Source organism: Plecotus auritus (assembly GCF_963455305.1).
Source record: "Plecotus auritus genome assembly, chromosome: 7".
In the NCBI taxonomy this organism is placed as follows: domain Eukaryota; kingdom Metazoa; phylum Chordata; class Mammalia; order Chiroptera; family Vespertilionidae; genus Plecotus; species Plecotus auritus.
Window position 1 is genome coordinate 123,047,414 of NC_137774.1, and position 19,575 is coordinate 123,066,988.

A 19,575-nucleotide genomic window follows, 5' to 3' on the forward strand; every position below is an offset into this window, starting at 1 on the left:
GTAAAAAGACCAACTAATTGAGAACACTTGTCTTTGCTTTCAGTTAGCAAATATTTTTATTAAGAATGCCCATTTTTTTGAAATTCAAAAAGGTGGGTTTATTTTTAATGAACTTAGGAGTTGGAAGCTCTGAAAAGTAAAGCAGGTTATCTTCCTTCTCAAGGGGACATATACTAATGCTATGCTCGTGTGAAGTAATACTGAGATACCATAAGCAAACAGTAGATGATTCATGTCAGATGGTTCTCCAATAATGTTAGGCGGGGAAAAGCAGCTGATGTATGGGATATTGAAGGCAGATTAAGTTGTTAATGTATATTAGTATATTCTTAATTTCCTTTTAATTGAAAAAGACATATTGACTTTAATTAGAACCATTTCACAGGAACTGTCAATTAGCACATGTCAAACTAGTTAATTCAGAACAGAATTCTTTTAATTAGGGTCTGCTTTCCTTTAACTATGGGGCCAATGAAATCAGCCTTTCCTTATCTAGATTTTAAATGTCTCTAAGACATATAATACAAATGTAGACTCTTATCTATTATTAGAAGCCCATATGGATAACATTAAAATGATGATGCTGGCATTGTTCATGCAGCACAAATCAGAGTCCCTTTATGACTGTTAGAAAAAAATGGCTTTGAACAAAGACTATTTTAAATACCAGATTTATCCTACTTTAAAGAGACTACAAAATTTATGACATGCATGTTCACATTTAAAGTATTATTTAATACGTCTGCTCAAATAAATGGGCCTATTCAAACGTTTTGTGTGTTCTATCAGCTGAAGACACATAAAACATTGTCAAGCCATACAGCAACGTTTTTTTCCTTAAATGAACTGTAATCAAAAAGGGAAAACAGACTGAATGATTTTTTTTTGCACAACATAAAAATAGCATTAACTTTCATTGCATCCAAAGATTTAATACTATAGTTGATACAGTGACTAAACCACTGGTAGTGGGCTAATGTGATCTTAGTAATCAGACAGTGTAAAATCTGAAACTTAGCTCTTGCTTAATGTACTATGTGGAATTGTAGCATTTTGGTTGCAGTTGGTATGAGGACGGACACATAGGTATGCTCGGAATTAAAAGAAGATTTTAAGTGAGATGTAAAGGGAGAATTAATGTGAAATCTAGCCTACTTTATTATGTGAGGTTTAGCCACTATTTTACTGAGTTATACCAAGCAAGTATTCTGAAATTCAATAAAAGGAATATTTAATAAGCTAAACTCTGGATTCCACGAGAATTATCTAGAAACGTATTTTATGTACTCTGGTAGTGTTCATTTCTAAAGTGTGCTGTACTATGACTGTCAGTGGCTGCATTTGTGCCAGTTGAACTAAATGAAGAATTGTAGCAATCTTTTAATTTTGTTTAATATAGGCAAAACAACAAGGGCAACAAACAAACAGATGGAAAAACACACACCAAAAGCTCTTCTGTTTTTCTTCCAGAGTTGACCTTTCTCTTCTGAACTATGTCCAGAGATGCCTTTGCTCTCTACTTTGTGTTTGAGAAGCACAACCTATATTCAGCATGTCTATATACTGTATATATATTTTAATCCTCACCCGAGGATATTTTTTTCCACTGATTTCTAGAGAGAGTGGAAGGGAGGGAGGAGAGGGAGAGAGAGGGGGCAGGGAGAGAGAGAGAGAGACAGAAAAAAAAAAAACCCATTGATGTGAGAGAGACACATTGATTGGTTGCCTCCACACTCACCCCTACTGGGGCTGGTGAACCTGCAACTGAGGTATGAGCTCTTGACTGGGAATTGAACCTGCAACCCTTTGGTACATGGGCCAATGCTCTAACCACTGAGCAAACTGGCCAGGGTAGCATGTCCATATTTTATTTAGTTCTATAGCTTTTAACACTTTAAAAAAAATTTAATAAATCTTTATTGTTCAGATTATTACAATTGTTCCTCTTTTTTCCCCCATAGCTCCCCTCCACCCGGTTCCCACCCCACCCTCTGCCTTTACCCCCTCCCCCCAACTGTCCTCATCCATAGGTGTACGCTTTTTGTCCAGTCTCTTCCCACACCCCCCACACCCCTTCCCCGCCAGGAATTGTCAGTCCACTCCCTTTCTATGCCCCTGATTCTATTATGTTCACCAGTTTATTCTGTTCATCAGATTTTTTATTCACTTGATTTTTAGATTCACTTGTTGATAGATATGTATTTGTTGTTCATAATTTTTGTCTTTACCTTTTTCTTCTTCTTCCTCTTCGTAAAGAATACCTTACAGCATTTCACATAATACTGGTTTGGTGGTGATGAACTCCTTTAGCTTTTTCTTATCTGTGAAGCTCTTTATCTTCCCTTCAATTCTGAATGATAGCTTTGCTGGGTAGAGTAATCTTGGTTGTAGGTTCTTGCTATTCATCACATTGAAAATTTCTTGCCACTCCCGTCTGGCCTGCATAGTTTCTGTTGAGAAATCAGCTGACAGTTGTATGGGTGCTCCCTTGTAGGTAACTAACTGTTTTTCTCTTGCTGCTTTTAAGATTCTTTCTTTGTCTTTTGCTCTTGGCATTTTAATTATGATGTGTCTTGGTGTGGTCCTCTTTGGGGTCCTTCCTCTTGTTTGGGGTTCTGTGCGCTTCCTGGCCTTGTAAGTCTATTTCTTTCACCAGGTGGGGAAGTTTTCTGTCATTATTTCTTCAAATAGGTTTTCAGTATCTTGCTCTCTCTCTTCTTCTGGCACCCCCATAATTCGGATGTTGGTACACTTGAGGTTGTCCCAAAGGCTCCTTACACTATCTTCATATATTTGGATTCTTTTTTCTTTTTGCTTTCCCGGTTGAGTGTTTTTTGCTTCTTTGTATTTCAAATCTTTGACTTGATTCTTGCGATCCTCTAGTCTGCTGTTAGATCTCTGTATAATATTTTTTATTTCAGTCAGTGTATGCTTAATTTCTAGTTGGTCCTTTTTCATATCCTCGAGGGTCTCACTAAATTTATTGGCCTTTTCTAGGAAATTCTTGAAAAAACCTTATAACCGTGGTTTTGAACTCTATATCCAGTCATTTGCTTTCCTCCATTTCTTTCATTTGTGACCTGTTTCTTTGTCTCCACATTTTGGCTGCTTCCCTGAGTTGGTAGAGTAGCTTTGTGTGCTAGGTGTCCTATAGGGCCCATTGGCTCAGCCTCCCCAGTTACCTGAGGTGGACACTCTTGGTGCACCCCTTTGTGGGCTGTGTGCACAGTCTTGTTGTAGTTAAGCCTTGATTGTTGTTGGTATCACTGGGAGGAATTGACCTCCAGGGCAATTGGGTGTGAGGATCAGCTGTGTGTACACTGGGAGAACTTCTGTGCTGGAGACACCCTCTGAGACAAGACTTGCAAAAGCCTCTGTGCTCAGCTTTGATGGGGCGGAGTCTCAGGGCAGAGCAGACAGCACCGTTTTCCCGTCAGCCCTGCCCTGATAGGCCCCTGTGTCTCAGTGTCCTGTGGTAATCGCTGCAAGCACCTCTGAGAGAAAGCTGCCCTTGAGTACTGCCTGCCGCCAGACAGTTCAGTTTCTCCCTGAATGAGTCTGGGTTCATAGAGTCTCGCCCAGAACTGGAGTTCAGTGCAGTCGGGAGCTTTTGTCTCCCTCCCGCTTGAGAAAGCCAGCCACGTACTCAACCGCCCGCCCTCTCCGTGTGCGTGTGCGTGCCTCGGTACCTCTGCCTTCCACAGTTCCTCTGAGTCTCAGTGTGCTTTTCTCCCTCCTGATAGTCCAGCCTCTCCCCGCATGAGACTGGGTCCCAAAAGTCTTGCCTGGAACTGGAGTTCAGAGCCGTTGGGAGCTTTGTCTCCCTCCTGCTTGAGAAAGCCAGCCGTGCACTCAGCCACCAGTCCTCTCAGCGCGTGTCTCAGTACCTCTGCCTCCTGCAGCTCCTCTGATTCTCCGTGAACTTTTCTCTTTCCTTCTAGTTGTAGAATTTCCACTCAGCCAGCCTTCCTGTGGTTCTGGATGCTGTCCGTTCTGTCTTTTAGTTATAGTATTGAAATTGTTGTGCGAGGCAGCAGTTTAGGTGTTTACCTATGCTGCCATCTTGATTTCTCTCGTGCTTTTAACACTTTTGATGTCATATAATCTCTGATGAAAAATATGGATTCTCTTCCCAGAAAAATCCACATAGGCATACATGTACTAAAATGTTCAGGATGGGAAATCTTAACTTCTTAAAAAAATAATTTGACTCAAACTGCTGAAAAATATATGCTCAGCTTGATATGATTTACTACTTGCAATGCTCTAGCCACTATGCTTGGTTCTGGGAATATAACAATGAATGAAATGAGCAACCGTAGCATCTGAGTCACTGTGACAAATTATTGACAAGTTTTCAGAAATTATGTGATTTAAAAAAATTTTACTCTCTGAACTGGTTAAAATTTGATCTATATTTAAAAATCTTGTACAAGTTATAATTGTGACAAGATTGACAATTTTACATAAAAATTGCCTGAAAAATATAATTATTGAAACATTAAAGGAGATTAATTTTATAAATGTAACTTAACAGATTTTATTAACCCATTTTATTTTTATCTATAATTCTGTTTTGGTTAATAATCTCAGGTAATATTAAATAATATAATAATTTTGATCCATCTCAGTTCTGTTTATTTAAATTATATTATTTATAATTATTTATAAAGAAGACAGGCATACTAATAAAATTTTTATAAATTAGTCTCATTTTAAACTCAAACTGTGCAAATAATCTTCAGTGTGGGGGTGGTGGTGGTAATTAATTTCTTGATTGTCCATAAGTAAGTTATCTTTGCTCTGCCAGAGTTTAAATTTGAACAGTGGCTGAGTGAGGTCTGCTTTTCACAAATTAACATACCCAAACTCTATTATTCCACCCGATAGTGTTAATTCCTTTGTATCTTAAAAGGGTTAGTGTGTGTGTGTATGTGTGTGTGTGTGTAGTCTTTAAGACTATACTAAAGCATTGTTAAATACAGTTTTATCTAAGCAGCAGTGACCCAGTGCATGAAATTCGTGCATGGGAAGGGTGTCCCTCAGCCCGGCCTGCACCCTCTCCAATCTGGGACCCCTTGGGGCAGTGGTTGGCAAACTGCAGCTCCCGAGCCACATGCGGCTCGTGAGCCGCAGTTTGCTGCTCTGTTGACTAATGAGTTTGCCGACCACTGTGTAAGGCATTACCCTTACCCAGAAGTTTTGACTTCAGGTTAAAGACATTAGTATGTTATTAAAATGTTTTTTAAGTGTTTTTCCCTAAGGCAGTGGTCAGCAAACTCATTAGTCAACAGAGCGGCAAACCACGGCTCGCAAGCCACATGTGGCTCGTGAGCCGCAGTTTGCCGACCACTGCCTTGGGGGATTGGGCCTAAACCAGCAGTCGGACATCCCTCTCGTAATCCGGGACCTCTGGCTCCTAACCACTCACCTGCCTGCCTGCCTGATTGCCCCTAACCACTCTGCCTGCTGGCCTGCTTACCCCCAACTGCCCCCCCTGCAGGCCTGATCACCTCCAACTGCCCCCCCCCCTGCTGGCCTGCTCACTCCCAGCTGCCCCCCCCCCCCCGCTGGCCTGCTCTCCCCCAACTGCCCCCCCCAGCTGGCCTGCTTGCCCCCCAATTTTCCCCCCCAGCCGGCCTGATCACCCCCAACTGCCCTCCCCTCCTGGCCTGATCGCCCCTAACTGCCTATGCCTCGGCCCCGCCACCATGGCTTTGTCCAGAAGGTCTCCTGGTCTAATTAGCATATTACCCTTTTATTAGTATAGATTATTAGTATAGATACTTACATACTTTAGTGTGTGTGTTTTAATACCAGTTGGTCCTTGATTGTCTGTAGCAGTTTAAATGTATTTCTCTATTTTAATTTATTGAATGTTGACCATTTATTGAATGTTGACATTTACCAGCAAAAATTTTTTTTCTTTGAAAATTTATAGGACACATGGGCCTTAATTTGGTTTAATCATCTTGATAGTATAGATGGTATAGGTTTTATATATTGATAAAAATAGGTATTTAGATAATATGTTTGTGAATGAAAACCACTGTTATTTAATTCTGATGCAGATTAAATTATTAGAAGCTATGATTTGAAATAGTTTTATCCAAATAGGAAAATTCTAGAAATCACTGTAGTGCTTCATTTAAAAGGAAGTAACTTTCAGATTAAATTTTTAATTGTTTGATTTTAAGAGTTAAAATGGAAAATTGTAAAATTATTTTATCCACTTCTAGATCCTTAATCAATATAGTATTGAAAAAAAAAAGAATTAATGGAAAAAAAATATAGTATTGAGTTTTTTAGGGTCTACATACCACACTCTAAGCATGGTATTACTGTTTATTCTGTGTAGAAGTGACCACCCCCATCCCACTCTTTTTTTTTACCTAATGATCAACAGTTGTCTAATATTAATATTATAATTTGGTAAATATAAATTTCTATTATCTTAAGTGATACTGTGTTTAGCTTTTGGAAGTGACAGGGAGATACTTATTGATACTTATTTACTTCTATTTTTATTTTTGTTGGTTGTCTCAGGTTAGTTTGGTTCAATACCACAAGTATTTATTCATACCTGTTATTTCCAGAAACAGTTAATATTAGACATTATCCTATTGAACATTAGTTAAAACATTTGTCTTTCTTTTTACTATGAGGAATCTGTTAAAAACTATTAAATCTAGTAGTTTCTGTGTGGAGTCTTTAAAGTTTTCTATGTACAATATCATGTCATCTGCAAATAACTTTACTTCCTCCTTTACAATTTGGATGCCTTTTATCTCTTCTTGTCTGATCACTGTGGCTAGGACTTCCAGCACAATGTGACATTCCTGTCTTGTTCCTGATTTTAAGTGAAAGGTCTTTTGACTATTGAGTATGATGTTGGCGGTAGGTTTGTCATATATGGCCTTAATTATATTGAGGTATGATCCCTCTATTATCACTTTGCTGAGAGTTTTTATCATAAATGGGTGCTGGATTTTATAGAACGTTTTTTCTGCATCCATTGATATGATCATGTGATTTTTATCCTTCATTTTGTTTATATGATGTATCATGCTTGATTTGTGACTATTGTACCAGCCTTGCATCCCCAGAATAAATCCCACTTGGTCATGTTTTTTGATCTTTTAAATGTGTTGCTGGATCTGATTTGCTAATATTTTGTTGAGAATTTCAGCAGGGATATTGGCCTATAATTTTCTTTTTAAAAAAAATATATTTTATTGATTTTTTACAGAGAGGAAGGGAGAGGGATAGAGAGTTTGAAACATCGATGAGAGAGAAACATCGATCAGCTGCCTCTTGCACACCCCCTACTGGGGATGTGCCTGCAACCAAGGTACATGCCCTTGACCGGAATTGAACCTGGGACCCTTCAGTCCGCAGGCTGACGCTCTATTCACTGAGCCAAACCAGTCAGGGCGGCCTATAATTTTCTTTCTTTGTCGTGTCTTTATCTGGTTTTGGAATTAGGATAATGCTGGCCTTGTAAAAAGAATTTTAAAGTCTTCCCTCATTTTGAAATTTTTGGAATAGTTTCAGGAGGATAGGTGCTCTTTCTTCTTTGGGTGTTTGATAAAATTCACCTGTGAAGCTATTTGGTCCAGGACTTTTGTTTGGTGGGAGTTTTTTGATCACTGCTTCCATTTCATTAGTTGTTATTGGTCTATTCAGGTTTTCTGATTCTCCTGATTCAGTTTTGGAAGGTTGTATATTTCTAGGAATTTGTCCATTATGCCCAGGTTGTCCAATTTCTTGGCATATAATTGTTCATAGTATTTTCTTACAATCCTTTGTATTTCTGTGATGTCAGTTGTTACTTCATCTCTTTTGTTTCTGATTTTATTTATTTGGGTCCTGTCTCTTTGTTTCTTGATGAGTCTGGCTAAAGGTTCACTAGTCTGTTTATTGTTTCAAAGAACCAGCACTTGGCTTCATTTATCTCTTGCATTATTATTATTATTGTTATTATTATTATTAGTCTCTATGTCATTTATTTCTGCTCTCATCTTTATTATTCCCTTCCTTCTGCATACTCTGGGCTTTTCTTGTTCTTTTTCTAGTTCTTTTAGTTGAGATTTTTCTTGCTTCTTGTGTCAGGCATGAAATACCATGAACTCTCCTCTCAGGACTGCTTTTGCTGTGTCCAATAGATTTTCATTTGTTTCCAGGTAAATTTTTATTTCTTCCTTTATCTCATTTGTAATCCATTATTGTTTAACTAGAGGCCCAATGCACAAATTTGTGCAAGGGCCTTGGCTCTGGCCCCTGCCTGCTACTGCAGCCAGGGGCCTCTGTCGCCTCTGCCACAGCCCCCACCTGCTGTGGCTTTGTCTGGAAGGAAGGACATCTGGAAGGACATCCAGTCTAATTAGCATATTACGCTTTTATTATTATAGATAACATGCTAGCTAGCCTCCATGCATTTGAATGTTTTGAGTTTTTTATTTTATTTATTTACTTATTTAATTCTTTATTGTTGAAAGTATTACATATGTGTCTTTTCCCCCTCATTGACCTCTGCCAACCTGCTCCCGCCCCCCTCCAGTTGCATTTTTAAATTGTAGTTGATTTCTAGTTTCTTGCCATTGTGATCCAAGAAGATGCTTGATATGATTTTTTTTTAAATAAATCTTTATTCAGATTACAATTATTTCTCCTTTTTCCCCCATAGCTCCCCTCCACCCAGTTCCCACCCCACCTTCTGCCCTTACCTCCCCCCCACTGTCCTCATCCATAGGTGTATGATTTTTATCCAGTCTCTTCCTGAACCCCCCCCATGCCCCTTTCCCCCTGAGAATTATCAGTCCACTCCCTTTCTATGCCCCTGATTCTATTATATTCACCAGATTATTCTGTTCCTCAGGTTTTTAATTCACTTGATTTTTAGGTTCACTTGTTGATAGATATGTATTTGTTGTTCATAATTTTTCTCTTTACTTTTTTCTTCTTCCTCTTCTTTAAGAATACCTTTCAACATTTCATATAATACTGGTTTGGTGGTGATGAACTCCTTTAGCTTTTTCTTATCTGTGAAGCTCTTTATCTTCCCTTCAATTCTGAATGATAGCTTTGCTGGGTAGAGTAATCTTGGTTGTAGGTTCTTGCTATTCATCACATTGAAAATTTCTTGCCACTCCCGTCTGGCCTGCATAGTTTCTGTTGAGAAATCAGCTGACAGTCGTATGGGTGCTCCCTTGTAGGTAACTAACTGTTTTTCTCTTGCTGCTTTTAATATTCTCTCTTTGTCTTTTGCTCTTGGCATTTTAATTATGATGTGTCTTGGTGTGGTCCTCTTTGGATTCCTTTTGTTTGGGGTTCTGTGTGCTTCCTGGACTTGTAAGTCTATTTCTTTCACCAGGTGGGGGAAGTTTTCGGTCATTATTTCTTCCAATAGGTTTTCAGTATCTTGCTCTCTCTCTTCTTCTGGCACCCCCATAATTCTGATGTTGGTACGCTTGAAGTTGTCCCAGAGTCTTCTTACACTATCTTCAACTTTTTGGATTTTTTTTTTTGCTTTTTGCTTTTTCGGTTGAGTGTTTTTTGCTTCTTTGTGTTTCAATTCTTTGACTTGATTTTTGTGTTCCTCTTGTCTGTTTTTGGGTCTCTGTATAATATTTTTTATTTCAGTCAGTGTATGTTTAATTTCTAGTTGGTCCTTTTTCATATCTTCGAGGGTCTCGTTATATTTATCGGCCTTTTCTAGGATATTCTTAAAAAGCCTTATAACCGTGGTTTTGAATTCTATATCCAGTCGTTTGTTTTCCTCCATTTCTTTCGTTTGTGATCTGATTCTTTGATGCCGCATTTTCACTGCTTCCCTGAGTTGGTAAGGTAGATTTGTGTGCTAGGTTTCCAATATGGCCCAGTGGGTCTGCCTCCCCAGTTAACCTGAGGTGGACACTCTTGGTGCACCCCTTTGTGGACTGTGTGTACAGCCTTGTTGTAATTAAGTCTTGATTGTTGTTGGTATCACTGGGAAGAATTGACCTCCAGGCCAGTTGGCTGTAAGGATCAACTGTGTCTATGCTGGGAGAAGTTCGGTGCTGGAGACAGCCTTATAGAATTAGACTTGCCAAATTGCAATAGCCTCTGTGCTCAGCTTGGATGGGGTGGAGTCTCAGTCTTGGCTTCCTGTCAGCCTTACCCTTGCACGCACGTGCACGCCTTCAGACCTCCACCTTCCCTGGCTCCTGAGTCTCTGCCCGAGAGTCCAGACTCGCCCCACAAGAGCGTGGGTCCCCAGGGGCTCGCCTGGAACCAGGGTTCAGTGCAGTCAGGAACCTCCGACTCCCTTCCACTAGGGAAAGCCTGTGGCAACCTCCGCAGCCTTTGTGCGCACTGGCGTGCGCGCGCGTGCTTTCAGTCCTCCGCCTTCCCCGGCTCCGGAGTCTCCGCCCGAGAGTCCAGACTCCCCCCACAAGAGCGTGGGTCCCCAGGGGCTCGCCTGGAACCGGGGTTCAGTGCAGTCAGTACTGGGGGCAAGTGGAGTCAGGAATCTCCGACTCCCTTCCACTAGGGAATGCCTGTGGCAACCTCCGCAGCCTTTGTGCGCACTGGCGTGCGCGCGCGTGCTTTCAGTCCTCCGCCTTCCCCGGCTCCCGAGTCTCCGCCCGAGAGTCCAGACTCCCCCCGTAAGAGCGTGGGTCCCCAGGGGCTCGCCTGGAACTGGGGTTCAGTGCAGTCAGAACTGGGGTTCAGTGCGGTCGGGGGCTTCCTTCCCCCTTCCGCCAGAGAAAGTCAGCCAGGCTCTCAGCCGCCCTTCCTCTCTGCGCGCACAAAGACCCTTTGCCATACCTCCAATTCTCTGTGAGCTTTTCTCTTTCCTTCTAGTTGTAGAATTTTCACTCAGCCAGCTTTCCTGTGGTTCTGGATGGTGTGCGTTCTGTCTTTTAGTTGTAGTTTTGAAATTGTTGTGCGAGGCAGCAGTTTAGGTGCTTACCTATGCCGCCATCTTGGTTTCTCCGCTTGATATGATTTGTATTCTTGAATTTGTAGGGACTTATTTTGTGTCCTAACATGTGCATCTTTGAAAATGTTCCATGTGCACTTGAGAAGAATGTATATTCTGCCCACTTTCGAATGAAATGTTTTGTAAATATCTATTAAATCCATCTGATCTAGTATGTCATTTAAGGTCACTGTTTCGTTATTCATTTTTTATCTAGAAGATCTATCCAGTGATGTCAGTGAGGTCGAAAAGTCCCTTATTATGGCTGTATTGCTGTTGATCTCTCCCTTAAAGTCCACCAAGAATTTTTTTAAAAAATATTTAGGTGCTCCTATATTGGGTGCATATATGTTTCTCAAGGTTATATCTTCTTGTTGGATTGATCCTTTAGTATTATATACTGTCCTTTGTCTCTTTTATGGCCTTTGTCTTGAAGTCTGTTTTGTCAGATATAAGTATTGCTACCCAAGCTTTTTTTTCATTTCCATTTCCATTTCCATGGAATATTTTTTCCCATCCCTTCACTTTTTTGGCAAATTGATTCTTTTTTAACTGACTCAATTTGGTACTAATTTAGGAAGAGGCCAAGTAACACTCTAATGACTCATGTGAAATTGCCTGGAATTTAAAAAAAGATAGCTTTTAATTTAAAAGTAATGTTCAAAGTAATATTTGGTATAAGTGGTAACTGGTTTGCCAATTTGACATAATCTTATCTTGATTTTTGTTTGTGTTATAAGGTCTCTTCTGGGCTAATTTCTGTAGTAACTTTTTATCGGAACATGAGCTTCTTCTAATGTGCAATTAAAGTCTTTGCATTATTGGCAATATACTTTATAGAGAAACTTAGGGGTAAAAATCAGCTCATTTTATTTTGTAGTAAAATCAGAAATAGGAAAAATATGCTAACATGATAATATCTAATGAGGGAAATGTTCCATGCAGATATCTGTTTTTCTATTAATCCCTAAAATGACTGTATGCTTTTATTTATATGAGTAACATAAGATACAAACATGTTATTAGGAATATATCCACTTCTAAAAAAAGTTAAACACCATATGAGTTTAGAATTTTAATAAATTGTTTTAAAAGTGATTTAAATCTTCAGATAATGTAAGATTTGAGATTTCAACAAAGATATAATATCTATGTATGCTACTTCTGAGAGTTATTTAGGTATTTTTTTCTTGTTCATCTGCATTTAATACAGCTTTTAACATAAGGAAATGAGAACTGGGTCTTGAATGATGAATCTTTTATGGGTACAGAGAAATATTTTCCTTAGTTATTTTTGAAGTCTCCATCTAGGCACACTGGTAATTTTATTTTTATTATAGTATGTAGATAATAGGGTCATATGTTCTCAAGCTATCACAGAGGGCATGTTAAAGGAAAAGAGAAAACATAATTTTTGTTTTTGCTGTTGTCATTAGGAATTTTCATATTTTCTTTGTACATTGGGCACCTTTTCATGTTTATTGTACTATGCTGATAGTAATGTCAGATTTCATTAAGCTAACACCAAGTTAGTGAACATGTAAAGCAGAATATTTTGCTATTATTATTGTTCTAGATTTTTGTCCTTTAAATACTTACTTTTTATGGGTTATAATTTATTTTACAATGTGAATTCTTTAGGAAGATGTACTAGTATTTTGTTTTAAGCTACATTAGGCTGCTAACATAAATTTGGACCTATCCCTTCACTATTAGTAAATATGTTGTGGAACTAATACAAATGATTACAAGCAGTTCTTACATTCTGTACTTTCACATTTTATATTCAATACTAGAGGCCCATTGCACGATATTCGTGCAAGAATAGGCCTTCCTTCCACTGGCTTCACTCCCAGTTTCCCAGGAGCCAGCAAGTCCTCACTTCTGTCCAGAGCATTGCTCCTGTAGCTCCCTCCGCCCCCCACATCCCCTCATAGCAGGTGTCCCGCCTCTCCCGGCCACTCTGCACCTGCATATGCAAATTAGCCCACCATCTTTATTGAATTAATTTGCATACTCACTCTGATTGGCTGTGGGCATAGCGGAGGCATGGTCAGTTTACATATTTGTCTATTATTAGGTAAGATATGTCAGTGAATTCACAGTTTTGGTGAAGGGTGGAGAGAGACATATCTATATATATAAAAGGCTAAGCGACTGGCCATCTGACTGGTAGCTATGACACAAAATGACCACCAGGGGCCAGACGCTCAATGCACGAGCTGCCAAGCTGTGGTGATTTGGCAGCAGCAGTTCTTGGGTGACGCACCCTGGAACCAGAGAGGAGGGAGCCCGATTCCGGGGTGCGTCACCTGAGAACTGCCCTGTCACAATCCAGGACCCCTTGGGGAATGTTGGAGAGATAGATTTGGTCCAATCTCCAGAGGCCAGGCTGAGGGACCCTACCTGCTGAAGAGACCCTGCTCACTCTGCCGACGCCCTTCGAGCCGAGGCGCCACCCCAGGTGCAGCCGGCTGGGGGCGGGACTGTGGGAGGTTGGCTCCAAGGTGTGTCCAGCTCATCTCGCCCAGTCCTGCCTCACCGGCCACCTTCTAATTAATTTCCTTTCAATGTGAACGAATCCATACACGGGCGCATGTGCGTGTGTGTGTGTGCGTGCACACACACACATTGTTTCAGCCTTTTACATGGGTATTAGCATCCTTCAGTTTTAGAGTTAAGAAAAATGAATAATGAAGTCGCACTGCTAGTTATACACATTTTACACTTAACCCTATCAGACTTCATAGTACTCTAGATTTGAATGTACAATGAGAGAGACAGGGGATGTGGGTATGGGAAACTGGAAAGATGAAACAGGGAAAGACATGGAGAAGATTAATACTCGTGGCTTTTGATATTTAATTTATAGAATTAACTTAATTTTCTCTTAAGTCTTGAGCTTATGGTTATAATTGGAATTAATTTAAGCATAGTTACCAATATAATGGAATAAATTATTTAAGACTGGGTATCTTGTTAGTTATTGAATATATTGATTAGCTCTACGTAGGTCATTATGTAGTTTATAAATCTTAATGCCTTATCACTTGTACATATGCCTGATATTTAAAAAATTAAACCCATGTTTTTTGTTTTGATTTTTCTTTGTTCCCTAGGATTAATGGGAAAAACATGAACTTCACAATGAATTTCTCCTAAAATGTTGATTTACAATTTACTTTCTCAAGATTCATTTTGAATTACAGAAATCATCTTCTACTGTAACCTCCTACAGAAGGATTTCAAAATGAGTAAGTCAACCTTCTGAATTTTCATAGGTACTTGACTGAAATTAATAGATATTATTATGTTGGTTGCTGCTAATGTATTAGGAATTATTCTTCAAAGAGTCCACTTAAATACCAAGCTCAGTGTCATTTGGTGAGGGGTGGGGTGAGGCATATATACACAATTATTTATAAGCCTTATGGGACTGCTTGTGAGTTTTCATTTATTTTGATAAGCACCAGGATCAACTTAATTAAAAAAAAGATAATGCCAGGCTTAGATTTTTGGCAAATATATGTTAGTGGATGTGCATAGTTTTTGTAATGGAATGTGAGATAGAAGTCAAACATGTTGTCTGTTGTATAACACTGCCTATAGTTAACAATATATTATTATGCACAAAATATGTTAAGAGGGTAGATCTCATGTTAAGTGTTCTTACCACAGAGCAAAAACAAAACCACAGAAGAATATAAAAACTTTTTTGGAGATGGTAGATATATTTATAGTAGTTTGATTGTGGTGATAGTGTCATGGGTATATGCATCTGTTCAAACTCACCAAATATATACATTAAATATGTGTAATTAAAAATATTAATTATACCTCAGAAAAGCTAAAAAAAGATGTTGGTTGTATTTTAAAGATATATTCTGGAGAAAGAAGAGAAGAAAATTAAGCAGATGAAATCCTAAAGCATTCAGAATTCATTTTTTCTTTAAATTTTCAATTACAGTTGACATTTAATATTTTATATTAGTTTCAGGTGTACAGCATAGTGGTTGAAAGGGTGAAGGGATTAAGAAGTACAAATTGGTAGTTATAAAATAATCATATAGTCAATAATATTGTAATAACTATACGGTGCCAGGTCAGTACTAGACTTAGCATTTAGAATTCTTGATGTAGCAGGGGAAAGGGAATGGCTTCATGACTCTTTGCTTCAGCCTGTTGCCTTCATGATGAGTACTTGATACTGATGATGACGATGTTGGTGTTATCTTTGGCATTTAAAGGAATGTCAAATATACACTTTTTTGTGTATTTTTAAACCTTACCCAAGGATATATTTTTAAATAGATTTTATTTATTATTATTATTATTTTTAAATATATTTTTATTGCTTTCAGCGAGGAAGGGAAAGGGAGAGAGATAGAAACATTAATGATGAGAATCATTGATCGGCTGTCTTCTGCACGCCCCCCACTGGGCATTAGGCCTGCAACCTGGGCATGTGCCCTTACCTGGCATTGAACCCAGACCCTTCAGTCCGCAGGCCAACGCTTTATCCACTGAGCCTAATCAGCTAGGGCAGTGGTCAGTAAACTCATTAGTCAACAGAGCAGCAAACCGCGGCTTGCGAGCCGCATGTGGCTCGCGAGCCGCAGTTTGCCAACCACTGAAGGGCTACATTGATTTTAGAGAGAGAGGAAAGGTGAGAGAGAGAAACATCGATCAGTTGCCTCCTGTATGCTCCCCGACCAGGACGAATCCGCAACCTAGGTATGTGCCCTGACCAGGTATTGAACCCTCAACCTTTTGGTGTACAGGATGATGCTCCAACTACCTGAGTCATCTGGCCAGGGCAGAATGTCAATATACCCTTAACAGTTTCTCATTAGAGAGCTTTTCTTTTATTGAGACTGCTGTTCACAGGGGAAAAAAATCCTCTTTAAGGGCAATATACAAGTGAAAAACAATTTAGGGCAGAGGAAGCAAAAGAGAAGGAGGAAAAGAGGTGGCAAAAGTGGGTAGATACTGAGAGAGGAAACATGAAGGGAAGGAAGATGAGGAGAGACAGAGGGTGGGATACAAAATAAGATAATTTTCTCCATTCTGTTCAGGCCTTCTTACTCCTATTTCACTGTCAGTAGCATTTGCTGAAAGCTTTCCTGGAATATTCAAACAGATTCACTGTCAATGATAATTCATTGTCACTTTATAACTTTTTTTTGTAAACCCTTACCCAAGGATATGTTTGTTGATTTTAGGGAGAGAGGAAGGGAGAGAGAGAGAGAGAGAGAGAGAGAGAGAGAGAGAGAGAGAGAGAGAGAGAGAGAGAGAAACATTGATGTGAGAGACATTGCTTGGTTGCCTCCTGTATGCATCCCTATCAGGGATCAAATCCACAACCTAGGTATGTGCCCGAATCGGGAATTGAATCTGCAACCTTTTTGGTGTATGGAACAATGCTCCAACTAACTGAGCCACCCAGCTAGAGCTCTGTGTCACTTTATACCAGGCAATGTTCCAGGCTCTGGAGATATAATATAGTCAGTGAGATGAAGTCTCAATCCTCATGGATCTTACATTGCAACAGATGAATAAATGTATATTTGATTTGTTATGGGGGAAAAAGCAGATGAAGGGGATAGAAAATAACAGAGTATGTTACTTTAGAAAGGGTAGTCAAGAAAGTTTTCTCGACAGAGGTGATATTTAACTAGGAATCTGAATGAAGTGTGGGGAACAAACATGTCAGTTTCAGGGCAGTATGTGCCTGGCAGGAAGATGAGTTAAGTGTAAAGGCATATGCTTGGTGTGTTCAAGGATCAGCAAGAAGCATAGTGGATGGAGGGGAGAGTGGTAGGAAATGAGGGTAAGACTGGCTGATAGACCACAATGAAGTAAAAGGATTTTATTCTAAACTAGAGGCCCAGTGCACGAAATTCGTGCACGGGGGAGGGGGCTGTCCCTCAGCCCAGCCTGGACCCTCTCCAATCTGGGACCCCTCGAGGGATGTCCGACTGCCCATTTAGGCCCGATCCCAGTGGGATCGGGCCTAAATGGGCAGTCGGACATCTCTCTCACAATCCAGGACTGCTGGCTCCCAACTGCTCACCTGCCTGCCTTCCTGATTGCCCCTAACCACTTCTGCCTGCCAGCCTGATCACCCCCTAACCACTTCCCTGCCAGCCTGATTGATGCCTAACTGCTCCCCTGCCAGCCTGATTGCCCCTAACTGCCCTCCCCTCAGGCCTGGTCACCCCTAACTGCCCTCTCCTGCAGGCCTGGTCACCCCTAACTGCCCTCCCCTTCAGGCCTGGTCCCCCCAACTGCCCTCCCCTTCAGGCCTGTGTCCCCCCCAACTGCCCTCTCCTGAAGGCCTGGGTCCCTCCCAACTGCCTTTCCCTGCAGGCCTGGTCGCCCCCAACTTCCCTCCTCTGCCGGCTTGGTCACCCCTAACTGCCTTCCCCTGCAGGCTTGATCACCCCCAACTGCCCTCCCTTCCAGGCCTGGTCCCTCCTAACTGCTCTCCCCTGTTGGCCTGATCACCCACAACTGTCCTCCCTTGCAGGCCTGGTCCCTCCCAACTGCCCTCCCCTGCTGGCCATCTTGTGGTGGCCATCTTGTGTCCACATGGGGGCAGGATCTTTGACCACATGGGGACAGCCATCTTGTGTGTTGGAGTGATGGTCAATCTGCATATTACTCTTTTATTAGATAGGATAGAGGCCTCATACACGGGGGGGGGCCAGCTGGTTTGCTCTGAAGGGTGTTCCGGATCAGGGTGGGGGTTCCCTTGGAGCGTGAGGCGGCCTGGGTGAGGGGCCTGTGTTGGTTTGCAGGCCGGCCACGCCCCCTGGCAACCCAAGTGGAGGCCCTGGTATCTGGGGTTTATTTATCTTCTACAATTGAAACTTTGTAGCCTGGAGCGGAGCCAAGCCTTGGCTCCGTGGCGGCAGCCATTTTTTTGGGGATTTATGTATCTTCTATAATTGAAACTTTGTAGCCTTAAGCGGAGGCCTGGGTGGCCAAGGTGTGCGGAAAGCTTGGCTTCCTCCATCACCGGGGGCAACCATAGCCTCCTGCTCTTTCCAGCTCTGTGGCTGCTGCCATTTCTGTTTGGATTTATGTATCTTCTATCATTGAAACTTTGTAGCCTTGAGTGGAGGCCTAGGCCGGCAAGGGCAGGTGGAAAGCTTGGCTTCCTCCATTGCCGGGGAAACCCAAGCCTCCCTCCTGCTCTCTGTGGCCGTAGCCATCTTGGTTGGGTTTATTTGCATAGTTGCTCCTGATTGGCTTGTGGGCTGGCTGGTGGGCGTGGCTGGTGGTTGTAGTGGAGTGATGGTTAATTTGCATATTACTCTTTTATTATATAGGATGTCATCACACTTAGATACTTGAGAGCAGAGAGGCAATATGGACTCATTTCACTCAAGAAATACTTTCTTATATAAAAGCAGAGCTGCAAAGTATCAGGAGAAAGCTTAGGCACTTACCCAGTTGCATTTATTAATATAATTAGTGTAGTAGGAATGGGACGTGGTTGTTCAAGGACAGCTTGCACTATTGTACCTTTGGAAGAGTACACAGTACCGTGATGGGATAGGTGATTGTTTTCCTAGAAAGATTTCATTGACTAGCTCTTTCAGAGGCCATTAGAAGTGAGGTCAGTGGTGGCTAACCAGCAAATATTTTTGTATAAGACACTGGGTAGATGCTTTTGAAAATGTTAGCCTGTGCAGGTATTTGTCCCCATTGTACAGAGAAGAAAACTGAACCTCAGAGGTCCTATTGTGTCACAGCTGCTGGAAGCACTTGGCTAATTAACAGAATACTCACACTGAAGTAGGCACTTTGCCTGAATTATTGGGGTAATTGCAATAGTGTAGATCTAGGTATTAATCATGATTAACTAGGCAATTAAATTTCTAAGAATATACTAAAGGGGTAATTGAAAAGACTTGTCTTCTATTTTAAAACACATACTTTCTAATTATTTTCTGGAAATTAAAGGACTATGTGGTCATTTTTGAAAAATGAGAAAATATAATTTTATACACACACACACACACACACACACACACACACACACACACATTGTGACAGCTTCTACTTCCTCCTTGTTAATGCCTCAAACCTGTACTTTTTCTGATGTAAGTCAATAAATTCTGATTGTATTGTTAATATATTTGTTTAAATAGTTGAAGAATAAATGAGTTTTAATCACTTTGTCCTTGAAAACGAGTTTGGGAAATTTAATAAATGTGTTTGATAGCTGAGTTTATATATTAAAATTGTTACAGAGCTCATCTGAAGGTCTTAGTTCTGTAGTCCAAGTAGTAGTGATTCAGAGTCTTATGCTCTTGTGGCCTACCTGTAGAGCATATTATCAAATTCAATATTTATTTGGTATAATTCATCTAAAGAAAGTAAATAAAACAAAATGATTCCCCATCCCTTGATAACCTCCTTGCCTACAGCAGACTATGGAATGTATCTCAGTCTACAATGTCAGATGTTCAAAGTATGCTTTTTGTTATTTTTTATAACTCAGTTTCTGTTTTTGAACCCATATTCTGCACAGATGGCTGAAATTGTAATGTTAGTGAGGGATCTCTTACTTTTCCTAGTGCTCTGTTAATTCTTGGGTGGAG

The 19,575-nt window shown here is 40.5% G+C and overlaps 1 long non-coding RNA gene across 7 annotated transcripts in view; it reads left to right on the top strand.

The window, feature by feature from the left end:
* LOC308253835 overlaps positions 1-19,575 on the top strand; it is a 128,418-nt gene that overhangs the window by 77,134 nt on the left and 31,709 nt on the right. For all 7 annotated transcript variants that reach the window (XR_013961159.1, XR_013961160.1, XR_013961161.1 and 4 more), the window contains one exon: positions 14,083-14,217. This is a non-coding gene — a long non-coding RNA (uncharacterized lncRNA). The remainder of the gene's footprint in view (positions 1-14,082; positions 14,218-19,575) is intronic.